We start from the raw sequence: 9090 nt of genomic DNA on the forward strand, positions 1-9090 counted from the left end.
GTAAAATGGGGGGAAGCAGCAGAAAGTAACATGCAAAGGTCATCACTGGCACTGATTGAAATTGCGACACGAACAGGATAAGTAAATTATTAGACTGTGTATAAGTACAGGATTATCTTTTGCTCCAGCCGTGTATGCACAGGGCTGCTCGGAAAGCATAGCTCTGCTTGCAAAAAATATCTTTCTTCACCTGGTCTTCACCCCCCAGGAATAGGAATGTCATAATGTATTTTAATATTTTGTTGGAAGCTGCCCATCTGACTGGGGAAACCCAAACAGATGGGTGGGGTATAAATTATAAATTATAAATTATTATTATTATTATTATTATTATTATTATTAGTTGAAGGTGTGCCTAATTCAAAGCTACTGTTTATGTATATAGTGAAAAATTCTGAAAATAAAAAGTGATTTTATTTTTAATTAGTCATGACTAAACTTTAGCTTTAATCCACTAAATATTGTTCTTAGCTTTTGCATGGATGGAAGAAAAAGAACAAAAGTTGATCCAGAATTTATTAATGGAAAGAATCAAAATTTGGAAACTTGCCAAGACAAACCAAACAAAATGAAACCCAACCAGATGGGGTTTAGCTTCCTAGTGAATAAAGAACCTTCAAGCTAAATAAACTTGCTTAAACGCTGCCCCATTTCTCAACTATACTGGAAGAGATTAAGAAACCTATATTCAGTGTTCTATAGGGCATGATTTTGGGGGGGGGGAACACCAACCTTAAAGTGCATTGAGAAATCCAGAAATCAGCTTGTGACTAGCGCTGTCTTCCATTGATTAAATCTGAGGTGCAAAGGCAATAAACTAGAACAGCATTTTCAACCTTGGGGGGCAACGCCTATATGCCTCTTCCCCATGATTCCACCCCCGTTCTTCTAAGTTACCAGCATCTCTAATGACATATTTCTTTTCAGTGCCTTCAGGCAGATGGAAATTTCCTTCCTTCTTTGAGAGTCAGGAGAGTAGGAGACTCCTCATCTCGGAGTTGTGGGTTCAAGCCCCACGTTGGGCAAAAGATTCCTGCATTGGACTAGATGACCCTTGTGGTCTCTTCCAACGCTACAATTCTATGAAATTCTAAGAACATTTTGTGTATGGTTCAGCTTTATAGATAATGGCCTTAAAGCTTCGATGATTTCCTAAACTCCTTGAATTGGTGCAAAAACCTATCAAATCAAGCAGATTAAATGGTTAGGCAATGAGCCTGGTGTTCTCCAGACCTTTTAGAGTTTAATCTAGAATTGCCTGTTGTACAAGGTTGCATTGTACCCCACGCAGAACACTCAACCAAATTTCTTATAATTAAACAAGACAGGAAGTGCCTACTGTAAAATTTAAGTGACATTTTAATGACTCACTTTATAATATGAGGGAACAAAGAGGTCTATTCCAGGGGTCACGAGGATCTCATTTACATAATATATCTCTTGTAGAAATTAAAGTGTTACACAGCCCTCACATTACAGCAACACTAGAATGGTTCAAACTGCATGGGGTACATTTAAAAAAGTAATACTCTCTTCTAAGAAATACAATGGAATTACAAGCTGAACCTCAAAAGTCTATTTTGTGCAATTCACAATACAGTAATCACAGCAGAAATTAAACCTGGGAGCTGTTTCACATATTGCATTAAAAAAATGCACACCTAAAAATTTATATATAGATCTAAACCTATAAATTATGCAGAGACAAATGTGTTTGGAAATACATCATTAGCAATGGGGAAGAAATTCATTTTAATGCAATTTGTACTTTCTAAAGCAACACATAAAGAAGGAGCTATCCTCAAAATTCACACTGCCCTGAATTTTGCAGTACAGTTCCTCAACTGAATAATGTGTACAAAAATGCATAGATTGGTGAAAATAACACCCCAAAAACATTAGGTAAAATTACAGTGGTACCTCTCCTTATGTATCCCTCCGGTTACGTAAACTTCAGGATACGTAAGCGGCAAACCTGGAAGTATATTTCTGGGTTTTTGCCGCATGCGCAGAAGCGCTCTATTGCCGTGTGTGTGTGTGCAGAAGCGGTCTCTCCAGTTGCAAAAACCTTTTAGTAACACACACTAAAATGCTGGTGGGTTATTGTGTGGGGGTTTTGTGGGGGGGGGGGAGAGGGACTGCAAACTGATACAGATTCTGTCCCCGCTGCTATTCCACATCTATTGGCACGTGCCCCCAACCCCCGATGAATAGCAGCGGGGACAGAATCAGACTTGGTGGCATGTCACAGGGAAGCTGCCAAGATGTAGACAAGACGTAGACATGTGTCTCAAGGCTGTTTTCTGGTGCTGGTCATGCAGCTAGGAGCTGAACTACTGCAACATGGGGCCTCCAACTCCCAACCCACGGAGAGGGCCCAGGAAGATGCTGTGGTCCATGGCATCAAAAGCTGCTGAGAGATCTCCAAGCCAGCCTCTCCCACCTCTCCCTTGAAGGAGGTCATCTGTCAGGGCGACCAAGGCTGATTCCTTGCCAACATCTCTGCTAACATAGGTCCGGATAATCTGTTTCCTCCAAGGGGGCTTGCAGCTGAATCCAATGCCATTTATACAGGAAAGTAAGGGATCTTTTCTTATTTCATCTGCTTCTTAGGGGACCGCATATCTGGGTCTTTGTTTTTTTTTAAGTGCTGCATACTCTAAAAAGCGAAGGTTGAGAGCTGCTATAGAGCCATCGCTGTGCACGTCTGTGAGTTTACAGAGGCTATAGTCGCTAGACAGAGGCACAAACCACCTGCCTTGAAGAAAATATGTGAAGGGAGAAAGGTCAGAGGGCAGCAGTGAGATGGATAAAGAGGAAGTGTCAGTGATGATTGTGGAGGCTTCTTATAACAGGTCAAGGCCCATCACATGGGAAGGAGATGGTCTTCAGGTTCTAAAACAAGAAACGAGCCCAGCAAAGCATCCGAGCAAGGAGACAGGAGACATGCTGGAACATGAATGCAATACGTGCCAGTCAAAAGCTCTCAATATTTTAATGCCAGCCTCTATTCCGAGTGATTTTGGAGCCCAAAGGAAGAAGCCCAAGGCCAAGACTCTGTTGGCAGTTGCCGTATTTGTCCAGCACGAGCAGTTGGGTTGCCAACTAGGCTTCTCTTGAAGATGCTTGATTTGGGCAGCAAAGCTTAAAAGACAGCAAATAACTTAGAATAATAGAGTTGGAAGGGAGCCTGAGGATCATCTAGTCCAACCCTCTTCAATGCAGGATTATACAAGTGTCCCATACAAGGTTTGAACCAGCACCACACTCTGACCAACTGAGCTTAGGAGAATCATTTTTTTTAAATGTAGTGAACCGATCAACAATGCTTCTTCGTTTTCATTGAAACCTTTTCTTACCAAGGGGTGAGGAATCCTTTTTTGCTTTTCACTTTTTAAAGTTGTTCTTGTTTCTCATTAGATATTTTTCTCCTGCTGTTCCTACTTAACTTCCACCTTCCTTGACCCTTGGTCCACGATGACTGGGGATGATGGGAGTCCAATGGGGCCATAGGTTCCCTATTGAAAGAATATCCTGTTGCAAGAACCAAGGGGCCACATAGTCCAGTCTCTTTGCAATTGCTAAAGATATTCTGGCTTTTCTCAAACTCTACAAAGCGGGGTGTGTGTGTGTGTGTGTGTGTGTGTGTGTGCATGCGCAGGGAGAGGCACACTTCCCTCTTCTCTAAGTTACTGGGTTAAAACCATTTTATTCTCTTGAGCTCTTGGTGAGTAACAGCAGTACTGGTTCTCCAAGGCCAGAGCTAGCAGTCTTTCCCATCAAAATTGGGGTGCAAAGCTCCACCAGTGAACTCTGGCCCCCTCCCCTAGTGCAACACAGTTTCTTTAAAAAAAACCCACTGCCTTAAAAGTCCAGAATGCTGAATATTTTCTTGATGATTCCTTGCTGTTTCTTGGATCCTTAATGATGCACACACGTTCATTGGAAATCTTAGAGACCTGCTGAAATGGTGCCACGTGGGGGGACGGGAACAGAAGAACCGTGCAGGAAGAGACGACGAGCAGCTAAGAAGCAAAGCATGCCAGTGGGCTTATTTTAAGAAATAAAAGGGAAGACTGCCAGGCAACAGCAACCCTGTGGCTTCAGTCACTAGAGCGGCTCATGCAAGAAAAGGCGGCTATATTTAGCACAGCACCACAACCTTCCCAAGCCCAAATCCAGGCACGTCGTCAGCAACACAGCATTAGCAAAAGCCTCACAAATTCCTGCTGGTTTTAAAATACTGTCGCGCACTGTTTTTGCCTTTGTGGCCTTCTTTTAATGTGGCAACAGATGGTCAGGTTGGGACAGTACATCCAGATTCAGTGCTGGCCTCCCTCTCTGCAAGTCGGCAAAGCCGTTCAGCCGGGTCTCGCTGCCGGCTGGATTTTTCCAGGCACAAGGTCTGGGATGACAAAGGAACTGATTTCTGACCTCGGGAGGCTTCTGGGAGCAAGGATCGCCCCCACGATCACGGGGGAGTTTTTGGACAGGCTCCCCAGAATTACTTGGGCAAATCTCGCCACTCCCATGTGCTTTGTGGGGCAGGAGGACCCCACATGTCACAAAGGCCTTGAGTGAGGAAACACAGAGGGGGAGCTGTCTGCCAGTTTGTCTAATGAGGGCATTTGTGTGTGTGTGTTAAGGACGATTGTGGGTCTTTATGGGTCCTGCTGCTGAAATCCCAAAGTTCACTGCCCCAATATTCTGCTCCCAATGTAGGCATTTTTATTTATTTAATTTTCTGCAGCAGCAGCAACAACTTGCTGGCTGCTGCTGCACCTGTCTAATGGCAGAATTAAAATGGTAGTTTCAAAAAGTACTACATACAGTGCTATTTTATCCTGCAGTCTGTTTTCCAAGGCCAAAATCCTTTTATTGTTCACTCACAAATCCCATTTAACTAAGTCCCCCTGCAATGCTAATTAGTAGCTTTCTTATAGATTCTGCCCATTATTATCTTTTTTGCTTTTAATTTAGTGCATTTGGAGGATTTATAATTTACCGCCCTTTAGTCAGCATCTGTTGCCAACATGCAGCTTTTATTACTTGCTTTCTCTTCCCCATCAATTTTTATTTGATAAGTTTTATTTTGCTATAAGAGGGGGGAAATGCTATCTGAAAGGAAAGCAGTAACCAAAGCCACCTCTCCAATGCGGAACTCAAGTTGACTGACCAAGGAGCAATTAATCACTAATTCCTCAGCTGCATTGAACAAGAGAAAGCAGTAAAGGGGGCAGGCAGAGTGGGTAAGGAAGAAGCTTTTATCTAATCAAATTACAACTTATTTAAGTAGCCTTGAAAAGCCTCAGAGCACTGCCCAAGTTGGAAAGGCAGGCGCCGCAATTGCATTTTATTACTGTGCTGAAAAATAGACATAAACCAGCTATGAAACATGGCAGGAGACCACGTCAGAAAACCATAGCTGTCAACTTTCCCCTTTTCTTGCAAGGAATCCTATTCAGAATAAGGGAATTTCCCTTTAAAAAGGGGAAAAGTTGACAGCTATGCAGAAAACCAGTGGGTTGCAAACATTTATCCACATTACCAGGATTCTCAGGAAAGTGGGGAAAGAACGGCAGGGCCAGGGAAGACAGCAGGTCTTATAAAGAACACAAGTAATTGATTGCAATAGTGCTAGGATAATTCAGATAATAAATCTATCCTCTCCCAGCTGATTTTAACTGCACCATTTTCACTGGCCTGTAGAAAGTATGTGATGTTACTTTAAATGTGGACAGAGAACAGTGAGCACCTGGGCTTGGTTTTTAGGTTTAGGAATCGGACTAGACAAGAACAACAAACTGGTAGCAAGCCATCCCTGAATCGATGCCCCCAGCAAGTTTAAGAAAACCACCACATCCATCTATGGAAGGAGCAGGTTGCAACTAGAGTCCACTACTAGGAGCAGATATGTTTTCTGTATAATAGCTACCAAGAACTTTATACGATGAGCTGCAGAATGGAAAAAAGCAGTAGTTTTAACCAATAAAGAAACTTGTATCAAAGTGAGTCAGTGGCACTGCATGGGAGAGAAGCAAACAGAAGCAATTTTTTGCAAAGAGGAAAGGATTTCCATTCTCGGAGCACACTGTGGACCGGGTTGTTTTGTTCCCTTAAACACTTGCACGTTTCAGAATATTCCTGCACTGGACTTGTTCGTTTAAATGGGAAATAATGAATTCCAGACATCGCCATACAACAGAGCAGGGCAGAATGCTGTCCTTCTCGATAAGAATACGTTTGATTAATAGTGAAGAGTGTGTGTCCATATGGTGCTCAATATCACTTGCCCTAGAACAGCAGTTTGTGAGACGCTACTTTACTCAGCCTCCTGCAGCTCAGACGCCAGCAACAGGCACCGACGTATTTTATTTCTGCTCTGCAGCACATCAGTGTTGTTGAACGGATATCCATGAAATGCCAAAACAGAAATTCGCATGTTCTGTGGAGTTATAGTCCCCCAAAAACAGATGGTGCCAAAGTTTCAAATTAAAATACCCCCCTAGACTACCCAGAAGAATTGTGGCAGTCATTTAAAAAAAAAAAACTCATAAAAATATGCAGCTCCCAAGCCTTTAATCTACTGTTTTTGCCCCCATTTCAGGAGGAATCTGAAATAATCCTCAATTCGGTCTGATGCTTTAGTCTTCCTTAATGCTGCATTTCACAATGCTGACCACAATGATGATTTTCTTCAGGTTAAAATCCAAGGAAAAACCTGTACCAGCTGCCTTGTGAAATATCTTTGGGAGAAGAAAAGGCTAAGGAGTAAATCCTACACAAATCCGGAGCGGAGTCCCTAAGGCAGTTGGGTGGCACCTTGTAATCCTCCTTCCTGCAGCCCAGCAGGTGCTAAAGATATTGCTCTGCTTTCCTTTGGACCACGTCAGTGAGGCCGAGAGGGGGGTCTTGTTGTCTGGGCAGCCCAGGACCTCCAGACACACCGCCCAGACTTGCGCCCCAGAAAGGTCCCTTCAGGAAAAACAACGCAGGAGGCAGAAGTTATGAGTTCCGGTCTCCGCAGCCACAGCAGGCGCTGCGATTCTTCTCCAGCAGTTTGACTTCACCCCCCCCCCCCGGAGGCACACTCCATTGTCTCTTGAAACAGAAAGATGCCAACAAATGATGATCTTCTACACAACATGAGATAATAGTCAAGTGTGTTCAAGGCATCACATTTACCAAATCTCTGGTATTAATTCTTTAGGCGGCCAAGCACATTGTTCATTCAAAAGGGCTTAACAATATTTTAATTTTAAGGCTTCTGAATACAGTGGTACCTTGGTTTACAACCATAATCCGTTCCAGAGGTCTGTTTGTAAACCAAAACAGGTTGTAACCCAAGGCGTGCTTTCGCCAATGGGGACTCCATTTTTTTTTTTTTTTGTAATCCCCCAAAATGGGATGTAATCCAAAAAAAGGTTGCAAACCGGGACACGCACTTCTGGGTTTGATGTGTTTGTAATCCAAAACGTATGCAAACCAAGGTATTACTGTAGTTAGACGTCGAAGAGCTGCAAGCATGTTGCCCCACCTACAGGAAATGAGAGTTACATCTTCTTTGCTGGAGACAAGAGTTCTTTTTGCCAGGGATGGGGGCAAAGTGACAGGGCGGGGGTCACGTATCAATTGGTAGGGGCAGCAAGCATACCTTGCCAGTGTGCAGCCGGGAGTGCGATTGCTCCCGATTGTGCGTGAGCAGTCCTCTCTCCACAGACCCATCGCTCGACACCACGCATGATGCGAAGGTGGGAGGAAACGGCCTCATGGGATAAAAGTTCCCTTCCCTTGCTTGATTCTGTACATATACTTAAACACAAAATAAAATAGCCAGCCCCCTTCTACTGCAGACCCGGTTGCAGAGCCCACCACTCCCCAACTGTTTGCTAGGGGAAAGCAACAAACCCAAGGTCTGTTTTCTCTTCAGTACAGCCTCCATGTTTCTAACCCATGCAAGTTAGAATAGATTGCTGCTATATGGTACTAAACACGTATTTATGGAGGCAGCTGAGAGAGGTTTTGCTTCCAAGATCTACATCTAACTAATTGCTGCACTTGGAGACAAGAAACACTTCCCTCTGTCAGATCATACGGACTCTCAATGTCTTTTGCATGGCTTTGGTTCAGCTGTTTCAAGTTTTTTAGGTTTGGCGCTGGGCTCTTTTTTGCAGTCTGCTTACAGAAGCCAAGATTCTGGAGGAAGACCCATTTACAAAGGCTTGACCAAGAACAATCCACTCTTAGCACAAAGGAAATGTTGTCTGCCTACATCCTAAACCCTAATAAAACACTTTCAACCATAAGGCTGCATTTTAATGTATTGTTGCAAACAACTTCTGTTATGGGCAATTGTTTGTTTACCTCGGTTGGCAAGATGTCAACAGATCAAGTATCAGGAGAGGGTGAAAGCACCTGTGTATCCCTCTGAAATTCAGCACTGGAAGGAAAAAGTATTCCCTGAGGGGATGAGAAATTGCCACACTTGGCTCATAGCAGATGGCAGAACTCTGCAAAAAGGCATTTGGAAATTGAGGATAGAGAATACAACATGGAACCAAGCGTCACAAAAATGTGCCAATATCATAACTGTGTCAGGCCAGTCATAATTCCCTTACAATTATAGAAGCTTTTGCAATGAAAACAGGAAGGAAATTCTGCTGACTCAGAACGCTGGTGATTTGTAGACATCTTTTGAGAGCAAAGCGAATTGAGAGCTCTCTTTTAGACATAGAATCATGGGGAAAGGAGGGCAGTCTGAATTTAAAGCTGCAGAAAGGCCACTTCTGATACCTGATCTCAGTGGAGGAAATGGGGGGGGGTGGATCCTGCCAAACTTTAGACTGACAGGAGCAGGTGGAACTTGCACTCCTGCGACTGTGGGCAATTTGGATGAAAACGGCATATCTAGAGGTTGCCTGGTTCCCAATGCATCACTCCAACATCCCTCCCCAAAGCACCATGACCAGAGAGTGCGGGTCCAAGTTGTTTCCTGCCATAAGAAATCAGGACTTCTCACAAGAGACAGCCTCTCCCTGGTGTTTTCCTTATGTGGAGTGTTGTGGGGCAGAAGAGACATTATTTCTAGAC

This window comes from Lacerta agilis, chromosome 16 (genome assembly GCF_009819535.1).
Source record: "Lacerta agilis isolate rLacAgi1 chromosome 16, rLacAgi1.pri, whole genome shotgun sequence".
NCBI lineage: Eukaryota > Metazoa > Chordata > Lepidosauria > Squamata > Lacertidae > Lacerta > Lacerta agilis.